Source organism: Lucilia sericata, unplaced genomic scaffold (assembly GCF_015586225.1).
Source record: "Lucilia sericata isolate MDLA Ls3-8-SP2 unplaced genomic scaffold, ASM1558622v1 Contig000665F_arrow, whole genome shotgun sequence".
NCBI classification, from domain to species: domain Eukaryota; kingdom Metazoa; phylum Arthropoda; class Insecta; order Diptera; family Calliphoridae; genus Lucilia; species Lucilia sericata.
This window is the reverse complement of record NW_023994670.1, coordinates 70,951-94,217: the sequence shown is the minus strand read 5'-3', so window position 1 is coordinate 94,217 and position 23,267 is coordinate 70,951. Positions and strand designations below refer to the sequence as shown.

The following is a 23,267-nucleotide window of genomic DNA, read 5'->3' as shown; positions in this document are numbered from 1 at the left end:
TGAGAAAATTTGAATACAATTTTAGAACTTTTTGGATATGCGGACTTTTAAGGGGTAAAAATTGTACATTGGGTAAAAAAACATTGTTTCCTATTTATTGACTTATATTATATATAAATACTTAATGACAGGCACCCACTACGATATTGGATCATTTGGTAAATAACATTTTTATTTCGCCAATGTGGTAGAAAAAAAAGTTATTGACAATTTTGATAAAATTTTAAAGATTGGTATATTTAGTAACACCAAATATGCGAATGGGGTGTTATTGGGAACTGTGGTGCCAAGGTACTTTTTCCTTCTTCAAGTGGTACTTTTTAAGTTTTCTATAATATTGTACCTAGAATAAGGAAATTCAACATAAATGGTAATCTATAAAAAGGGTATTTTTGGTATTTTTCCGTTCCCCGACCGGTACTTTTGAATACTCAGAGACTTGAATGAGAAGAAATTTGTGAGAAGGGATTTTTTGATACTTTTCCGTTTTTCAACTGGAACTTTTTGAGATTTTCTATAATATTGAACTTAGAAACATGAAATTAAGTATGTAGAGCCCGGATTAGGCGAGAACACATAAAAGGGGACTTTTTGGTACTTTTTCGTTGTACAAAAGGTACTTTTTGAATTTTCTATGATATTGAACCTAGAAACATGAAATATACCATGTAGGGCCTTGATTAGATGAGAACCTATAAAAGGGGAATTTTTGGTACTTTTTCATTCTACAAAAGGTACTTTTTGAATTTTCTATAATATTGAACCTAGAAACATGAAATTAAGCACGTAGAGCCTGAATTAAGAGAGAACCTATAAAAGAACCTAGAAACATGAAATTAAGTATGTAGAACTTGGATTAAGTGGGAACCCATAAAAGGGGACTTTTTGGTACTTGTTCGTTCTTCAAAAGGTACTTTTTGAAATTTCTATAATATTGAATCTAGAAACATGAAATTAAGTATGTAGAGTCTGGATTAAGTGAGAACCCATAAAAGTGGACTTTTTGGTACTTTTTCGTTCTTTAAATAGTACTTTTTGAAATTTCTATAATATTGAACCTAGAAATATTAAATTATGCATGTAGAGGTCGGATTAAGTGAGGTAACATTTGTGTTTTCTACACTATTGAACCCTGGACCATGAAATTAAACATGCAGAATCTTGAGTAGATGAAAAAGTGAACTTTTGCTCATCCTAGAAACGCAAAATTGGTACTTTTTTGTACTTCAAGGGGTACTTTTTGATTGTTTTTATAATATTGAAATATAAAATTGAACACGCTGCATCCTTATGAAATATATCTTAATACTTTTTCTTGACTATAAGGATATGTTACAAAAGTTACAAGAAAAAAATAAATCTTATCTTATTTCCACAATTTTCTTTCATTTGTTAGATACAAATTGAATCAAAAAGATAAAATTTAACTTTTTTGAGGTTTTGGAAATGACCAGTAGTTTTTTAATACATTCCACTGTAATAGGTGGTCGTTAGCATTGCTGTTTTGAAAATTCATAAATATGCAATTTCTACCACTACACAGTGGGGCAGAATGGAAATTTTTTGGAAATAAATCTGGCATTTCTAAACGGCTGATCCGATCGGGATAAAATTTGGCGTGAGCGTAGCCAAGGAGTATTCGAGTTTAAGTTTTGAAGATGAACCCTGCAGATGCCCCAGGGACGGCGCTGTGGCGGCTCAAAGTAGGGTACCTACGACATGTAAAATTTTTAAACTCGTGCCATTTTTTTGTTTTTCACCCAAATACAAAGATTTTTATATTTTGTGAAAGCGCTCGACGAGATCTTGAAAAAACATGCTTGGACATACTACTTATCTCTTATAATATCCGAGTTATAGGCATTTAAAAATTTAGTGATACAAAATTTACCATACCTTGGTCCGCCTTTTTTTGAATACCGGGCGTAATTTTGGACCAAATGGACTCAATTTTTTCTTGTTAGTTAGACAACAAAATTTCCAATAATATACAAAAAATTTCAGATCAATATCATTTACAGATCCAAAAATATACGTTTTTTAATTTAAAAATTCAAAAATTTTTAGATTTTTGGCGTTTTTTTGCCAAAAATGTGTCTTAACTCTTTTATTAATAAAATAAAATTTTTATTAAGAACATATAACAATTTTATAGTTTTCTAAAAGGTATCTTTACGCAGAACGCTTTGGCGTAAAAAACTAGTCCTATTTTTTGAAAATGTTGCCACTGCGTCCTTCCGAATATGACCTATTTTTTATCAAAACTTCAACTTTGGGCGACATGTTCTAAAATCCCAAAGCTGGGATCAGAAAACTGAAAGCAGTTTTGGAAACCTCAATATGTTTTCTATTTACTCCAAAAGTATTTTCCCAGCCCTGAAAGAAATGTCGACCCTATGGGCAAAAAAATAAAAAATCCCATTTTTGGGATTTTCATTCCTATTTTTGGGAATTGCGGGATGCCCTTTGACCTTTTCAATTTTTTTTTGTATATTCTTATTTGAAATGACAAATTTAACAAGCGTTGAAAATTTCATTGAGTTTTGTTCATAAATAAAGATTTTGTCATATATTACATATTTGTTTAATTTCTAAAACTATGATTTATATCAAAATTTTAATAGGATCGCATATAGCTACAACAATTTAGTCCATATTTATCCCTTAATATAATTTTTTAGTTAGATATGGAAATTCTCGACCCTTTACAAAAAATTTCAAGCCAATATCTCAATTACATTCAAAAATATGTTCATTTAAACCTGTGTCCTTTAATTTCATCTTTTTCATATTTTAGTATTAAGTATGACATAACATACATTTGGTGTTGAATAAAATATTTGGACAATTTTTAAAAATTATTTAGTTAATTATTTTATTATAATATTGTATATAAAATAAAAAAAATTATAATTTTATTATGAGCCACGCACAACAACACCTAAATCACCCCACACAAATTACCTCTCCCGCCCACCGAAATATAAAACACAATTTAATACAATATCATCAGTTAGTATAATAGCTTTTTTTATTTGAACTGTTTATCTTAAACATAATACAATTAATTCTTACAACCTACTTATATAGTTAATTCCTAACACTACTTATTTTCTATAAAATAATCTGTCATATCGGTATACATATCCAGAAGGTAATATAAGTCCTTTAAATCTTCCTTGTTTTGAGATGATAGAGTTTCATAACAAATCCATCTTTTTCGCATAGTTGAAAGAACAGGATCAGAAGATAGAAGTAAACTATTAAAAATATCTTCATTCTGTGATTGCCTGGAGCATTTTCTTGAGCTGAATAGTTGAACATGCTTAAAATCTCGATTCCTCGCTTCCTGGGCTTCTTCTGTTAACTCTCCAAGTGGAAGAATATTCGATTCAATTATTATTTGACCATGACACAATACTTTGTGTACTGTTGGTGTTAGTTCCCTCCATGGATACAGAGATACAAGTAATTTAGAAATTTTAGATGTGTATTCCCCAAATTGATTTTCATTAATTTTATGTTTACTATTCAGTGCCATTAAAATAGTTTTAACTCTTCGAAGCAACTCCTTGTCGATTCCAGTTATTTTTGAAGTAATTTCAAAATCACGAAAAAACCTTCTCGACGTATTACCGTCATTTGTACTACCGCAACTTGAAAGTGGTTTGTCGACGTTTAATCCCATCTGAACTTTAAATTCTTCTTGGATTCTGCTTTTTTCCGCAGCTCTCAGTTCTTTCAATTCTTCATTATTTTTTGTTGATTTAGTAGGATAGTTTTTTTTTTTTCCTGGATCGCCTTGTATGATGGTAATATATTGTGTCCTTTTTCATGCAGAGCTTTTCTTAATATTTGGTACTTATTTCGACTGAGACCCAGTTCCAACATAAGCGCTATTGCTTCCTCTTCAGTAAAATTTGATTATGATGTTGGAGTTGGTATACTTTCCACAATTCGCTTAAGTCGTTTTGGTGATGCATTAGAAAGAATAGTTGCAATATGTACGACATGCATATGTTGGTTTTCCTTTTTCAGCATTTCGTTAAATGTATCAGCAATTTCCTCATTTGAGATTGAAAAAAGTTTTTGTGTGACCCTCTTTTTTTTTACCTTGAACATAAGTCTTCGTATGACTTGCAAGGCGCTCCTATTGATGTATTGTAAGTTGAGATTTCCGTAGTAGTTTCCATCCAACTACAAAATTTTAATCGAAATTTCTTTTGATTTCCATCCACAGACTTACTTTTTACATCAAAAAGTTTTAAAAAGTTTTCAATTTTTGATATGCCTGTTTTGTCTACTTTTCTACTATATGTAGTTTTTATATAATTTGAAATGTCTTCAATTCTTTCTGGCCCTTTTGAAGATATACTCCATAAAACGGAACACAACTCTTCGTACTTTAATGTAATCTTCATTGTAGATTTATTAAATATGGTACTTAAAATCTGAGAAGTTTACTTATATACCAATTCTTGTCATTTCCGATACAGGTATTCCAAAGTAAAAAATTACGAATTGTCTACCTATTAACATTTAGGACTATATTACTATAACCTGTAATTCAGTCATTGATATTTCTTGTTAGTGAATGAATCGAAATTATCATTACCTGTACATTTTTACCTACATGATCATAAACGAAACAGAACGAAATGATCTGTCGAAAAAATTTAGGTAAAAAATAGTTATAAATTTTTGAAAATTTAAGCATAATAGGTCCTTTCAATTATAAGGATAAGCAAACAAATAGAAAATAGGTAAATATAAGATTTAAATATGTGCTGTCATACTTAATACTAAAATATGAAAAAGATGAAATTAAAGGACACAGGTTTAAATGAACATATTTTTGAATGTAATTGAGATATTGGCTTGAAATTTTTTGTAAAGAATCGAGAATTTCCATATCTAACTAAAAAAAGATATTAAGGGATAAATATGGACTAAATTGTTGTAGCTATCTGCGATCCTATTAAAATGTTGATATAAATCATAGTTTTAGAAATTAAACAAATATGTAATATATGACAAAATCTTTATTTATGAACAAAACTCAATGAAATTTTCAACGCTTGTTAAATTTGTCATTTCAAATAAGAATATACAAAAAAAAAAATTGAAAAGGTCAAAGGGCATCCCGCAATTCCCAAAAATAGGAATGAAAATCCCAAAAATGGGATTTTTTATTTTTTTGCCCATAGGGTCCACATTTCTTTCAGGGCTGGGAAAATACTTTTGGAGTAAATAGAAAACATATTGAGGTTTCCAAAACTGCTTTCAGTTTTCTGATCCCAGCTTTGGGATTTTAGAACATGTCGCCCAAAGTTGAAGTTTTGATAAAAAATAGGTCATATTCGGAAGGACGCAGTGGCAACATTTTCAAAAAATAGGACTAGTTTTTTACGCCAAAGCGTTCTGCGTAAAGATACCTTTTAGAAAACTATAAAATTGTTATATGTTCTTAATAAAAATTTTATTTTATTAATAAAAGAGTTAAGACACATTTTTGGCAAAAAAACGCCAAAAATCTAAAAATTTTTGAATTTTTAAATTAAAAAACGTATATTTTTGGATCTGTAAATGATATTGATCTGAAATTTTTTGTATATTATTGGAAATTTTGTTGTCTAACTAACAAGAAAAAATTGAGTCCATTTGGTCCAAAATTACGCCCGGTATTCAAAAAAAGGCGGACCAAGGTATGGTAAATTTTGTATCACTAAATTTTTAAATGCCTATAACTCGGATATTATAAGAGATAAGTAGTATGTCCAAGCATGTTTTTTCAAGATCTCGTCGAGCGCTTTCACAAAATATAAAAATCTTTGTATTTGGGTGAAAAACAAAAAAATGGCACGAGTTTAAAAATTTTACATGTCGTAGGTACCCTACTTTGAGCCGCCACAGCGCCGTCCCTGGGGCATCTGCAGGGTTCATCTTCAAAACTTAAACTCGAATACTCCTTGGCTACGCTCACGCCAAATTTTATCCCGATCGGATCAGCCGTTTAGAAATGCCAGATTTATTTCCAAAAAATTTCCATTCTGCCCCACTGTGCACTATTGCTAACATTAACGCAAATAGAGGTAAGATATCGGTATTGAAACTGGTATAATACCGCTATGATATATACATATATATAACAGTATTTGAATACCTGTATTTATACGGATATCAATATTCAATTTTAAACGGTATTTAATTTAATTTAATAGATTTTGGTATTAAGAGCGGCATCTTTTGCCAACCTTGCCCTAGAAGAAATTAATATTTTTTTATTAAAAAAAAACACGATTTTGTTTTAAAGCAATATTTGCTGAAAATTATGTGTTCATCCTTTTTGCTACTTGCGCCTTTAGTTAACAGTTTTTATGTAAGCTCTTTAAAATCCAAGAAAAAGCCTCTAATACAAATATTTATCAATACCCATTAACATTATTTGTATAACGAAATCCAACGAAATTGTCACAAAACCATTATCTTTAACATTTTTTCTATAATAAATACTAATGTTGCTAACTTTGCATGCTACAACAATGCCATAACACAATCAGATGCCTTTGAATTTATTAAAATTTATAAAAAAGATTAATAACTTAATATTAAAATTTATAAAACAAACCTGACTCTTTTTTTTTTTTCTTAATATGACTCTGAGTTGGCTTACAATATTTTCCAAATCATTTTTATTTGTTATAAATATTTTAAATAGGGTAATCTGAAAGTCGTTTTATATTAAATTTAATTTAATGCTCCTTTGTGATTTTGTTCCATGTAATACATTTTAGTTGCCTTTAGACGATTGAATTTCAATTTAAAAACTGATAAACTTGAATCAGGGTTGGATGGTTCGTTTGTCTGGCACAAAGTCAAGCAAATGTGTAAATGAAAGAACATACATAGCAGAATTCTTTCTCCCTAATGTAACATAAAATATTTTTGCATAACAAATACATCTAAACATGCATACATAAACATATACACACACGTAAACAAGTCAAAATGTTGGAAGCCAAAATGAGAAAATAACACACAGGAAATCTATACACTGCTATTAAATGGGTTAAATAACAGTTATTTGCATATATTGACATACAAACGTATATAGAGAGACATGTATTCATGATACTTACATATATGTATAGTATATGAACCTAGTTTCCCTGTAGTTTCGGGTAGCTGACCCGAAGTAATGTATGTTATAAGAATCTTTATTATAAAGTGTGTATAAACCAGACCTGGGATAAATGCATTAAATGTGTTAATGCATTAACAATTTTTTCTACATTAAAAAAAATTAATGTTAATGCAAATTTATTGCATTAACATTAACATGGGTACATTTAATGCATTAAATTTGCATTAACATTAAATATTTTTAAATTTAATGCATTAATTTTACATTAACATTAAATATTTGTGAAATTAATGCATTAATTTTGCATTAACATTAAATATTTTTGAATTTAATGCATTAATTTTCCATTAACATTAAATAATAAATAATAAAATTAATGCATTAATTTTCCATTAACATTAATGTATAAAATAATTTATAAAAATAAGAATACAGCGCTAAAGACCTCGGTCTAACTAAATTCAAGTAAAATTGAATGTTTTAAAGTCCTTTCTAAAAAGTCCTATACTCGATAATACATATTAGAAGAATAGTATCACTTCCCAGATATTCCTTTTTTAGTTTATTTTGTTAAGGTCCTTTCTAATAAGTCCTATACTCGATAATACATATTAGAAGAATAGTATCACTTCCCAGATATTCCTTTTATAGTTTATTTTGTCTGTGGAATCTTATATATATATCATATTTAAGACACACAAGTTTGAATGGAATATAGGAGTTATTAGAAAGGACTTTAACCTATTCAATTTTAGTTGTATTTAGTTAGATCGAGGTCTTTTGTGCTGTATTTTTATTTATGTTTATCAAATTTGATATATATTAATGTTAATGGAATATTAATGCATTAATTTTATTGCTTATTTAATGTTAATGTAAAATTAATGCACTAAATTCAGATATATTTAATGTTAATGCAAAATTAATGCATTAATTTCAAAAATATTTAATGTTAATGTAAAATTAATGCATTAAATTCAAAAATATTTAATGTTAATGGAAATTTAATGCATTAAATTTTACAAATTTAATGTTAATGCAATATTTTTTACATTAAATTAATTTTTTTTTAATTTAATGTTAATGCAAAATTAATGGAAATCGCCCAGGTCTGGTATAAACCAAATACGATATGAAAGGTATTCTTTGACTACTTATAAAACTGCTGGGTTATTTTTTGTTATACTAGTTGTTGTTATTGTATCATCACAGGATGCCGATAAAATCCTGTACAAATTGTTATGAACTCTTTCACAACATTTTATCTACTTTTTTTATAGAAATTTCTTTTTATTTATTTTTTAAATTTCATTTATTTTATCCCTCCATCATCAAAAACAATTTAAAATTACGATACTTTTGTTATTGATAATTTAGCAAATTTGTAAATACAATTTAGTTTTATAAACTAATAAATACGTATGTATGTATGAAATGTCATTATTTTATATTCCTGGTTTAATGAAATTTTTTTATTATTTATATTACATAAGCAAATCTAATCAATTCATCGATTTACAAACAATATATCAAGAAAAATACCTTGGAAACAATAGTTTCTATTAATTTTATAAAAAAAATTCTTATTATTATTTTTTTATTGTATAAATTTTTATTTACTATAAACAGTAATGTGACAACTTCCTGTTTATATTTCAAATATTAAATGTAGAATATAATACACATACTTACTAACTACAATAACAATTTAAATAACAATAATGAATATAATAAAATGTTATAAATAAATACATGTGTACATATTTAAAAAAGTTAAAATAACTTAAGGCGATAAAAAGAACATAAAACAATTTTAAATAAAAATTTAGAAACAACGTAAACAAAAACCATATCAAAAATCATTCATGACTTTATTAAATATACTAAAGAGACACAAGAAGCAAATAAAAATTGCTAAAAGGATACAAACATGGGTTTTTGTAGCTTTAAATTTTGTTTAAATGTGCAGAAAAGAAAGAATGAAAAGCAAAAATAGAAATAAATGAGGAATCAAAAACAAAGTATTTTATATGTTTGTGTTCCCTAAAGGCACTAATTCAAAAGCAGAGCTGGGAAAATATAAAATATTGGAAAAACAAACTATCTATCTATCTATCTATCTATCTATCTATCTATCTATCTATCTATCTATCTATCTATCTATCTATCTATCTATCTATCTATCTATCTATCTATCTATCTATCTATCTATCTATCTATCTATCTATCTATCTATCTATCTATCTATCTATCTATCTATCTATCTATCTATCTATCTATCTATCTATCTATCTATCTATCTTATCTATCTATCTATCTATCTATCTATCTATCTATCTATCTATCTATCTATCTATCTATCTATCTATCTATCTATCTATCTTATCTATCTATCTATCTATCTATCTACTATCTATCTATCTATCTATCTATCTATCTATCTATCTATCTATCTATCTATCTATCTATCTATCTATCTATCTATCTATCTATCTATCTATCTATCTATCTATCTATCTATCTATCTATCTATCTATCTATCTATCTATCTATCTATCGATCTATCTATCTATCTATCTATCTATCTATCTATCTATCTATCTATCTATCTATCTATCTATCTATCTATCTATCTATCTATCTATCTATCATATCTATCTATCTATCTATCTATCTATCTATCTAATCTATCTATCTATCTATCTATTCTATCTATCTATCTATCTATCTATCTATCTATCTATCTATCTATCTATCTATCTATCTATCTATCTATCTATCTATCTATCTATCTATCTATCTATCTATCTATCTATCTATCTATCTATCTATCTATCTATCTATCTATCTATCTATCTATCTATCTATCTATCTATCTATCTATCTATCTATCTATCTATCTATCTATCTATCTATCTATCTATCTATCTATCTATCTATCTATCTATCTATCTATCTATCTATCTATCTATCTATCTATCTATCTATCTATCTATCTATCTATCTATCTATCTATCTATCTATCTATCTATCTATCTATCTATCTATCTATCTATCTATCTATCTATCTATCTATCATATCATCTATCTATCTATCTATCTATCTATCTATCTATCTATCTATCTATCTATCTATCTATCTATCTATCTATCTATCTATCTATCTATCTATCTATCTATCTATCTATCTATCTATCTATCTATCTATCTATCTATCTATCTATCTATCTATCTATCTATCTATCTATCTATCTATCTATCTATCTATCTATCTATCTATCTATCTATCTATCTATCTATCTATATCTATCTATCTATCTATCTAGCTATCGACTCTATCTAATCTATCTATCTATCTATCATCTAGCTATCTATCTATCATATCTATCTATCTATGCTTCTATCTATCTATCTATCTAAATCTATCTACTATCTATCTATCTATCTATCTATCTATCTATCTATCTATCTTCTATCTATCTATCTATCTATCCTATCTATCTTATCCTATCTATCGTCTATCTATCTATCTATGTCTGTCTATCTATCTATCTATCGATTCTATCTATCTATCTATCTATCTATCTAATCTATCTATCTATCTATCTATCTATCTATCTATCTATCTATCTATCTATCTATCTATCTATCTATCTATCTATCTATCTATCTATCTATAACAAATAAACTTTCCATACATGCCACAAACGAATACACCTTCCAACACACATTCACACTTATAGACATAGTGCTAGTAAACACATCTACATTTTTCATCAATTGTCTTGAAGCAACAAACCAAAGATTAAAGCCGAGAAAAGAAAAAGACCTGAACGAACAAAACAATACAGAATTGTACAAGATTTCCCGCAACTAAATTTACATACATACATTTATGTATATATTTTTTTATTTATTTGGCATGAATTTTTTATTCTGACATTGAAGTACAAGAAACGACAAATGACTATAATAAAGTTGGAAATATTTACATAAATTCCAATGGTTTTTTGTGTTTGTTTCTATGAAAACATTTCACCGCCTTCTTTAACTTGGCCTAAAAGGGACTGACAATGAAGGCAAAAACGAAAAGAAGAAAATAAAATCTGTACACTAAGGGGGAGGAGAATAAAAACTCAAAGAATAGTTAAAATCAGGGATAAACCAAAAATACAAAACTTTTTATCCGATATACATATATTCGAAAATCCAGATAGCCATGCTTTTCGACCCAACACTGTGGTTAACTAATACGTTTTTTAGTTCCCTGCAATAAAAACACCATGTCATTCCTTTAAAACTCTGTCTGTTTTCACAGGAAATCAGAAAAACAACATACAATTTTTATTCATGTTGCTGTTTTTCTTTTAATTTTAGAACACAACAACAACAAATTACAAAACTGAAGAATTAATGCTGATTGTTTGATATTCTTTTGTTGTTGGCATTTCGTTACAGTTTTAGTTTTTCCATGCTTTTGTTGATTTCATTCAATTCTGTTTTGTTAAGAATTTTTCTGCTTAAAAAACAGTTTTTGTTTTTTTTTTAGTGGTTGGCTTTTCTGGTTTTATTCTCATCTCAGGTTTCCCCATTTGAGAAAGAAATTCATCTCTGCATCCCATTGGGATTTCGATATGATAGTTTTTCATTTGGTTTTTCATTATGTTTACACGCTCTTTTTTTATTTTTAAAAAGAAAAAAATTAATTTCTTGCTGTATCGGTGAAAGTTTTTATGTATTTGTGTTATAATTTAATAAGTGTGAATTGTATGTAGAGAAGTGCAAGTGAGAACGATTAAGTTAATTTGTTAATTATTTAACTTGAATGGTTTTATTTAGGGGAAAAACTTTTTAATTGAAGAAAGTTTTTAGGAAAATTAAGCTTTAGAGATTTAATAATAACTTATTAAGGCCTTAAGAGAAATTTGGGCGAGGAAATATAATTTAGAACTGATAGAAAGTAAAATATTGAACTGAACTAGAACTGAACTAGAACTGAACTAGAACTGAACTAGAACTGAACTAGAACTGAACTAGAACTGAACTAGAACTGAACTAGAACTGAACTAGAACTGAACTAGAACTGAACTAGAACTGAACTAGAACTGAACTAGAACTGAACTAGAACTGAACTAGAACTGAACTAGAACTGAACTAGAACTGAACTAGAACTGAACTAGAACTGAACTAGAACTGAACTAGAACTGAACTAGAACTGAACTAGAACTGAACTAGAACTGAACTAGAACTGAACTAGAACTGAACTAGAACTGAACTAGAACTGAACTAGAACTGAACTAGAACTGAACTAGAACTGAACTAGAACTGAACTAGAACTGAACTAGAACTGAACTAGAACTGAACTAGAACTGAACTAGAACTGAACTAGAACTGAACTAGAACTGAACTAGAACTGAACTAGAACTGAACTAGAACTGAACTAGAACTGAACTAGAACTGAACTAGAACTGAACTAGAACTGAACTAGAACTGAACTAGAACTGAACTAGAACTGAACTAGAACTGAACTAGAACTGAACTAGAACTGAACTAGAACTGAACTAGAACTGAACTAGAACTGAACTAGAACTGAACTAGAACTGAACTAGAACTAGAACTAGAACTGAACTAGAACTGAACTAGAACCGAACTAGAACTGAACTAGAACTGAACTAGAACTGAACTAGAACTGAACTAGAACTGAACTAGAACTGAACTAGAACTGAACTAGAACTGAACTAGAACTGAACTAGAACTGAACTAGAACTGAACTAGAACTGAACTAGAACTGAACTAGAACTGAACTAGAACTGAACTAGAACTGAACTAGAACTGAACTAGAACTGAACTAGAACTGAACTAGAACTGAACTAGAACTGAACTAGAACTGAACTAGAACTGAACTAGAACTGAACTAGAACTGAACTAGAACTGAACTAGAACTGAACTAGAACTGAACTAGAACTGAACTAGAACTGAACTAGAACTGAACTAGAACTGAACTAGAACTGAACTAGAACTGAACTAGAACTGAACTAGAACTGAACTAGAACTGAACTAGAACTGAACTAGAACTGAACTAGAACTGAACTAGAACTGAACTAGAACTGAACTAGAACTGAACTAGAACTGAACTAGAACTGAACTAGAACTGAACTAGAACTGAACTAGAACTGAACTAGAACTGAACTAGAACTGAACTAGAACTGAACTAGAACTGAACTAGAACTGAACTAGAACTGAACTAGAACTGAACTAGAACTGAACTAGAACTGAACTAGAACTGAACTAGAACTGAACTAGAACTGAACTAGAACTGAACTAGAACTGAACTAGAACTACTGAACTAGAACTGAACTAGAACTGAACTAGAACTGAACTAGAACTGAACTAGAACTGAACTAGAACTGAACTAGAACTGAACTAGAACTGAACTAGAACTGAACTAGAACTGAACTAGAACTGAACTAGAACTGAACTAGAACTGAACTAGACTGAACTAGAACTGAACTAGAACTGAACTAGAACTGAACTAGAACTGAACTAGAACTGAACTAGAACTGAACTAGAACTGAACTAGAACTGAACTAGAACTGAACTAGAACTGAACTAGAACTGAACTAGAACTGAACTAGAAACTGAACTAGAACTGAACTAGAACTGAACTAGAACTGAAAACTAGAACTGAACTAGAACTGAACTAGAACTGAACTAGAACTGAACTAGAACTGAACTAGAACTGAACTAGAACTGAACTAGAACTGAACTAGAACTGAACTAGAACTGAACTAGAACTGAACTAGAGCTGAACTAGAACTGAACTAGAACTGAACTAGAACTGAACTAGAACTGAACTAGAACTGAACTAGAACTGAACTAGAACTGAACTAGAACTGAACTAGAACTGAACTAGAACTGAACTAAAACTGAACTAGAAATGAAGTAGACTAAACCAGAATTGGAAAATCAAAAAATCCAAAAAATCTTTGATAACATTGGGTTCTTTTAGCAGTCCTATTGTACATAATGTTATTGTTTTGTTTCTTTTGAGGTTAAATTTTTTTATGAATTTTTAATTTAAAAATGTCACATTTGGTTATTGTCTCCTTTGTTACGCTATTCTATACACATATTTGTAATTTCACTTGAAATGTTAGATTTAAGCCTTAAAGCCATTTTCATTTTCTGAAACACATTCACTTGCATTTGCACAGTGTCGGTGTGACGTGTATATGTATGACTTTTTGAAACGTGTGGTCTATATTATTTTTAATGGTTGCCTTTTTTTTGGTTTTCTCTAGTTTTTGTTATTTTTTAAGCTTTTTGTTAGTTTGTTTTTTTTAAGTCCTTTTAACAAACGAGGTCCTTTTTACACAATAAAAACTCTTTACACTGTCATATTTTTACGTTTTTTTTTTGTTTATTTTCTTTAGTCCTTTTTTCCATTTTTGGTCAGTGGTTACATTAACACAAAATCACGTTTTTAGTGGAATATATTGTATTATGTGTCCAACTGAGTGTATGTCTGTCTGTCGGTCAGTTGGGTAAATTTAATTTTAAATTATTTTTTTTTATCATTTTCTTCATAAGTGGTTAAGCAAATATACACATACATATGTATATAAATATAATGCTCACGTGTGTGGTTAAAGTCCAGCGAGAACCTTGAATTGACCTTAATGTCCTACATTAAATGGATTTTTTGCGAATAATTTTCATAGTAGTATTTGAATATTTAAAAATATTTTTCGAATTTTTATTTTTACCAGTGGCAGCAGTATTTATCAAGGACATTCATACTTTTACTTTTTTTTCGAAAAAAGCAACGAATAATAAAAGTATTTGGTCCTTTCTTTTTGATTAACCAAATACTACTGTACAATGTTTGTGATATTCTTTCTAAATTGAAGTATTATTTCTTAAATAATATTAATACTATAAAAGGCTTTAATAAAATGTACATTAAATAAGTGAAATTCATGTCTACTTTTATACATTTACTAGCATACCATGGGTGCTTCGCTACCCTAACTTAAATTAAATACATACAAAATTTTGTTTACTTTTATAAAAAAATTAAAATTGAAAAAACATTTTTTTAATGCTTCAGTTTTATACGTTCAATATCACGTGATTAAATTCGCATTCAGTAAGAAGCTTGTATTTTTATAGAAAATTTCGAAAGTACTATTAAAAAAAAAATACTATAAAATACCTCTAATAGATTAATATTTGATAAAAAATTTTATGTTTCTGTGTTCAATATTATATACAATTCAAAAAATATAGTTTGATGAATGAATGAAAAGTACCAAAAGTTCCTTTCAGTAGGTTCTCATTCACTAAGGTCCTTACATTTTGAATTTTATTTTCAATATCTATGTTCAATATCGTAAAAATATCAAAAAGTACCATCGAAAAAACGAAAAAGTACAAAAATCTCTCTCAATAAATTCTCATTTAATAAGGACCGTGTGTTCCGGTTAACCATTAAAAGAATTTAAAAGGTACCATTTGAAGAATAGAAAAGTACCAAATAGTTCCCACTTACAGAATATCATTTAGTCAAGACCATGTATGTTAAAATAATGTTCCTAGGTTGAATATTTTAGAAAATTAAAAAAGTACCATTTATGAGATAAAAAGTACTAAAAAGTTCTCTCTTAAAGAATCTTATTCAAAAACTCAAATGATTCAAATCTGCATTCATTTGTTCCAGAAAAATAGTGCTTTCAAAAAGTACCAAACAATTTACTCGAATTTGGTCCTATATAGTACTATTAGCACTCGAATTCCAAAATAATATACCAACAGCTTATTTTGTGTGAGTAAATAAACTATTTTTTAAAATTTTATAAAAATTGGCTCAATGAGTTTGAATAAAATTAAATTTCTCGTTTTTCTCCTTTTTGGTACTTTTTTCCCCAGTGAAATAGCAAAAATTTTATTACAATAAATATTACAGAGTTAGTCCGTAATTTAATAGGAATAATTCAATAAACCGAAAAAGTTTTCTTAATGTGCAAAAAAAAAGTACCATAAATACAGTTTTCTCCCTTTTACACCCAAAAAGGACTGAATATTAAAAAAGTACGAAACAGGTGTCTCATAATTTTGGGAGATGTATCCAAAATATTTATAAAAATTTTATTATGTTAATTAGTTCAAAAGTTATAAAGAGCCAAAAAAGGTACCAAAATCACAATTGTTACACATTTTTACCCCTTAAAAGTACGAATTTCAAAAAAGTACCAGACACCCATCTGCTCATTTTAAGAGTAGATATAGGTGCATTTAAAATTTTTCTAGTATCGCTAATATTGTGTAAGATAATTAAGAAAACCTGTTTTACCCGTTTTCCCCTTTTTACCCGTAAATGTACAATTTTCCAAAAATCCCTCCTTAGTGGATCTACATAACCAAAAACACATCTACTGTCAAAATTTCATGGTTCTAGGTTCAGCCGTGCGATGATGAATCAGTCAGTCAGTAACGCTACTCTTTCATATATATATAGATTTTTATTTTTCTCGTTTCTGTTTATTGTCACATTTTCTAACAATAGAAGGCTTTAAGGACACTTTTAATGTACTTACTTGTGTATAAGTGAAAAGTATTTCGTTTCCTTTTTTTTTTTTGGTTTTTACTGTTTTGTCCTTCTTACCATTCTTTTATTCTCATTGCATTAAATATAATTTCACTTAAAATACAATAAAAGAAAAAGATTTTCTTGTAATTGCAGTTTGTTTAATATTCATTCTGCTTGGGTTTTTCTTGTTAAATAAAATAGAGAAGATTTGAACAACTTTAATTACAAAATATAAAAAAAAATTTATCCTTAATATTTAGTATAGGATGAGTTTTGTAATTTTAAAATGAAAGTGAGTATCACAACATACAATTTTAGGAAATGTTATCATTTTCTTGAATTATTCGCTTTTATCCTTAATTCAATCAGTATTTTGTTTTTATAAAAATTATAATGTCAAATTAGGCACCATTTTCTCAATTTCCCATTATCATTATTCAGAGTGATATTATTCCGAAAGGGCATTTGCGTCCGTCCGTCTGTCCGCCCGACTGGCTGTCCATATAAACATTGATTTTAAATGTCCATAATTGATTTATTAGTTTTATTATATAAACATTAATGCCTTCTCCGAATTTATAATGGTCGGCCCATATTAGACCCTATTGTACTGAGTACAAAACCCCCTTTCAAATACGCATCTATTGACAGGTATTCCTATATGAGATTCATAAAAAGACAGTTCTCCGAAACACTCTAATTCATGATTATAATATTTCTCCGATATAAATAAGTTTTAAATCAAAACTAATCACTCTAACCAAGTTTGCAAAAATTGATCCATAATGCCAACAAAAAATATACTGTTATTTAAATAGAATTGAATATAGCATTCATTGCAATATTGTTTTCATAATATTTGCTTTTATTTACATTTCTTTTATTCCAATTTTCTTTTCATTTGAATTTTTATTTTTTATTATTTCATTCTATCAGCCAGAAGTAGAGATGATTTTAAAAGTGTTTGTTTTTATCCTTAAGGCAGCAACAAGCATGACCCATTTTTACTCACCAGCATACAATACAAAAAGAAACTAAAACATAAAATAAAAACAACAATATAATGTGGCACGAATGTTTCTTGCCGTTGCATAATCACTCATACTTTCATTCATAAATCCATAATTTGTATGCATGCCGCTCTGCTGCTGGTCTACATTGGAAAACATAAGGAAACTGACACCATTGTACGTTATACATTAAAGTGTTTTTTTGCTCTGCTTTTGTGCTTTTTAAACTCTTAAGAGTGTGGGACAGGAGAAAAGAGCAGAGCTAGGCTCTTGCATCCTGTTTTTTGTGTTTTAGAAAAAAAAAAATCATAAATGATTTAAGCCAGTGGATAATGAATGAATATTAGAATTATAAAAAAATGTATTTAGTTGAAATTAATTGCAAGTATAGTGGGGCCAGTAGAAGTGTATATAAATTAAAAATTATGCGTTCAAAGGAGAAGATTATAAAATGTTAATAAAAGAGCTTAATGAAAATGAGGCAGGGATTTTTAGCTGTTAGCTGCTGAATGAATAAAATGTTGCAGAGGAATTTATTTAATGTGGTAGATTGAAATGTTTTATTTAAATTAATAGCTACTTATGCCCGGCGTTGCTTGGATTTTTAGTGATGTAAGGGTACAAAAAAAACAGGACTAAAGACTAGACTATAGCCTAGGCTATACCCTAGACTATAGACTAGACTATAGACAAGACTACAGACTAGGAACTAGACTATAGACCTGGTTATAGACTAGACTACAGGCTAGACTATAGACTAGACTATAGACCAGACTATAGACTAGATCATAGACTAGGCGATAAACTAGACTATAGACTAGACTATGGAGTAGACTATAGACTAGACTAGACTATAGACTAGACTATAGACCAGACTATACTATAGACTAGACTAGACTAGACTAGACTAGACTATAGACTAGACTAGACTATAGACTAGACTATAGACTAGACTATAGACTAGACTATAGACTAGACTATAGACTAGACTATAGACTAGACTATAGACTAGACTATAGACTAGACTATAGACTAGACTATAGACTAGACTATAGACTAGACTAGACTAGACTAGACTATAGATTATAGACTAGACTATAGACTAGACTATAGACTAGACTATAGACTAGACTATAGACTAGACTATAGACTAGACTATAGACTAGACTATAGACTAGACTATAGACTAGACTATAGACTAGACTATAGACTAGACTATAGACTAGACTATAGACTAGACTATAGACTAGACTATAGACTAGACTATAGACTAGACTATAGACTAGACTATAGACTAGACTATAGACTAGACTATAGACTAGACTATAGACTAGACTATAGACTAGACTATAGACTAGACTATAGACTAGACTATAGACTAGACTATAGACTAGACTAGACTAGACTATAGACTAGACTATAGACTGGATTATAGACTAGACTATAGACTAGACTATAGACTAGTCTATAGACTAGACTATAGACTAGACTAGACTATAGACTAGACTATAGAATAGACTATAGAATAGACTATAGATTAGACTATAGATTAGACTATAGAATAGACTATAGATTAGACTATAGAATAGACTATAGACTAGACTATAGACTAAACCATAGACTATAGACTGGAATATAGACCAGACTATAGATTAGACCACAGACTATACTAGATAAGACTAGACTAGTAGTGTAGTACATAGTATAGTCTATTGTATAGCCCACAGTCTAGTCTATAGTATAGTATACATAGTAGTGTTGTCTATAATCCTGTCTATGGTCTATTTTATAGTCTAGTCTAGTATATAGTCTAGTCTATAGTCTAGTCTATAGTCTAGTCTATAGTCTAGTCTATAGTCTAGTCTATAGTCTAGTCTATAGTCTAGTCTATAGTCTAGTCTATAGTCTAGTCTATAGTCTAGTTTATAGTCTAGTCTTTAGTCTAGTCTTTAGTCTAGTCTATAGTCTAGTCTATAGTCTAGTCTATAGTCTAGTCTATAGTCTAGTCTATAGTCTAGTCTATAGTCTAGTCTATAGTCTAGCCTATAGTCTAGTCTATAGTCTAGTCTATTGTCTAGTCTAGTCTAGTCTATAGTCTAGTCTATAGTCTAGTCTATAGTCTAGTCTATAGTCTAGTCTATAGTCTAGTCTATAGTCTAGTCTATAGTCTAGTCTATAGTCTAGTCTATAGTCTAGTCTATAGTCTAGTCTATAGTCTAGTCTATAGTCTAGTCTATAGTCTAGTCTATAGTCTAGTCTATAGTCTAGTCTATAGTCTAGTCTATAGTCTAGTCTATAGTCTAGTCTATAGTCTAGTCTATAGTCTAGTCTATAGTCTAGTCTATAGTCTAGTCTATAGTCTAGTCTATAGTCTAGTCTATAGTCTAGTCTATAGTCTAGTCTATAGTCTAGTCTATAGTCTAGTCTATAGTCTAGTCTATAGTCTAGTCTATAGTCTAGTCTATAGTCTAGTCTATAGTCTAGTCTATAGTCTAGTCTATAGTCTAGTCTATAGTCTAGTCTATAGTCTAGTCTATAGTCTAGTCTATAGTCTAGTCTATAGTCTAGTCTATAGTCTAGTCAACAGTCTAGTCTATAGTCTAGTCTATAGTATAGGGTATAGTCTAGTCTATAGTATAGGGTATAGTCTAGTCTATAGTATAGTTTATAGTCTAGTCTATAGTCTAGTCTATAGTTTAGTCTATTGTCTAGTCTATAGTCTAGTCTATAGTCTAGTCTATAGTCTAGTCTATAGTCTAGTCTATAGTCTAGGCTATAGTCTAGTCTATAGTCTAGTCTATAGTCTAGTCTATAGTCTAGTCTATAGTCTAGTCTATAGTCTAGTCTATAGTCTAGTCTATAGTCTAGTCTATAGTCTAGTCTATAGTCTAGTCTATAGTCTAGTCTATAGTCTAGTCTATAGTCTAGTCTATAGTCTAGTCTATAGTCTTGTCTATAGTCTAGTCTATTGTCTAGTCTAAAGTCTAGTCAGTAGTCTTGTCAATAGACAATAGACGTTACTAAACTATGAAATATATCATATATAAATTATAGACCCTCCTATTATATTGGTCTAGTCTACAAAAGGTACCGTAAGGGAGTGTATAAAGTCTCTGTTTTTATACTTTTACTTTTAACCGATGAAAACTTTTTTAATTAAATATTTATTCTTACTTTTTTCATTTCATTACAGATATCATCACCGTATCACAAATGTAGACGAAATAATATCTCAACTTTAAGGACTTGTATGATTTATACATACAACATAATAAACGATACGATTTATACCAACAACAAATACAACATTTAATATGTATGAAAAAAGAAATAAAATATAGAAAATTAAATTCACAATTAGTAAAATATTAAAGAACACACACACATACTACACAAAATATACCAACTCAGTGAACATATACCAAAAAAATAAAAGAAATCATGTATACACATAAGGACATACATATAAAACTACTACTTATGCAAACAAAATGACTACACTACCAAAAACAGTGATGTCAATAAACCTAAATATTCAGCTTTGTAATTTTGTTTGTAAAAAATTAACAGGACACGAGAAGGGGCGTGATCTCGTAGGCTATTTTTTTCTCAAAAACCAAACTCGTTATTTATAGAAGATCGTAGTACTTATCAAACTCCTTACTTTTAAGCGGGCCTAATAAGTACTTGCTGCAATGTCATTACTGTATTAAAGTTATGACTTAAATGTTTTCAATGTATGTTTTTGCTTGGTACATACATACATATCTTGAAAAACATTTTCAAGTTTCGGTTAAATTTTTCACTGAGTATTTAATTGACATCACTGTTGTAAACGTAATTTACTTTTTCATAGAAACATCTCAACAATACTTTATGAAATGAACTTATTTATTCATTTTATACGTACATACTATGTACATGTAATATTTTATTTACTCTGTAAATATGTATTTACTTTCATTTAGATTTAAATAAAATAAAAAACAAACCAAACAAACCACTAGTTAAATTTAGGTAAACTATAATAAAAACCAACAAAAAAATTAGAAATAATTCTAATATAAAAAAATTACCAAACTACATAAAATTCTAAAAAATTTATTCTAAATAAAATAAAACCAAATAAAAAACCCGTATATTATACACACATACTTTCCCACATTTACAAATATTACAAAAAAAATCATATAAATTTTTCAAAACATTTTATTTTTTAGTAAAAACGAAAATATGGAAAAAATACTTCTAAATTATTTAACAAATTTAGATAAAAACGACAAAAAAAAACTAGCACAATTTGCATAACATTAGTAAGGTAAAAATTTATAAAGAATATTTAAATGAAATTATGTATAAAATAGTGAAAAAATGCTTTTTATTATTAAAAATAAATAATAAAAAAATCCATATTAAATAAATTCCTAAAAAAATTCATTGAAACATGAAAAATAAAATTTATCTTTAACAAAATCATAAAGCAATTTAAAATTATTACTATTATTTTTTAAATTTCCTAAATTATAGAAAATTTAATGTAAATTTTTGTTGTTTTTGTTTTATTCACAATATCAAAATTGGTCACTTAATTTTGACTTGATTTGATACCCTTTAGAAGATAAATAATTTTTAATTTTGAACTTTTCGATTTTGTAAAGAAAATGGCTGTCATTTGACTATATATTAAAACATATCAAAAAAAATCATTTAATTCTGTTTGTCTTTCAAATGTCGTCTCTAAAGAAAACATATCCATCTCTAAGATATATTTTCTACTTCTGTTTCACATATTTTCTATAAGCAAATTTCTGTTTATCAGATATCTTTTCTAAGGAAAACATGTCTGTCAGATATATTTTCTATGGAAAACATGTCAGTACCACAGACATATTTCCTATGGAAAACGTGCCGACATATTTCCTACAGGAAACATATCTGTCTATCAGACACATTTTCTATAGAAGACATGCCGGTTTCTCTTACATATTTTCTATAAAAAACATGCCGACCTCTCAGACACATTTTCTATAGAAAACATGTCGTACTCGCAGACATATCTTCTATAGAAAACATGCCGGTCTCTCACTTATACTTTTTATAGAAAACATGCCGGCCTTTCAGTCACTTTTTTTATAAAAAACATTCCGGCCTCTCAGACATATTTTGTATAGAAAATACGTCTGTCTTTCAGTCTAGTTCATAGTCTAGTCTGTAGTCTAGTATATAGTCTAGTATAGTCTAGTATATAGTCTAGTCTATAGTCTAGTCTATAGTCTAGTCTATAGTTTAGTCTATAGTCTTGTCTATAGTCTAGTCTATAGTCTAGTCTATAGTCTAGTCTATAGTCTAGTCTATAGTCTAGTCTATAGTCTAGTCTATAGTCTAGTCTATAGTCTAGTCTATAGTCTAGTCTATAGTCTAGTCTATAGTCTAGTCTATAGTCTAGTCTATAGTCTAGTCTATAGTCTAGTCTATAGTCTAGTCTATAGTCTAGTCTATAGTCTAGTCTATAGTCTAGTCTATA

The 23,267-nt window shown here is 28.6% G+C and overlaps 1 protein-coding gene across 2 annotated transcripts in view; it reads left to right on the top strand.

The window, feature by feature from the left end:
* Window positions 1-21,898, top strand: part of LOC119607156 (patj homolog) — a 101,582-nt gene extending 79,684 nt beyond the window's left edge. For both annotated transcript variants that reach the window (XR_005231712.1, XM_037960958.1), the window contains one exon: window positions 20,937-21,898. The gene's annotated coding sequence lies outside the window, so the exon portion shown is untranslated. The remainder of the gene's footprint in view (window positions 1-20,936) is intronic.
* Window positions 21,899-23,267: the final 1,369 nt, after the last annotated feature.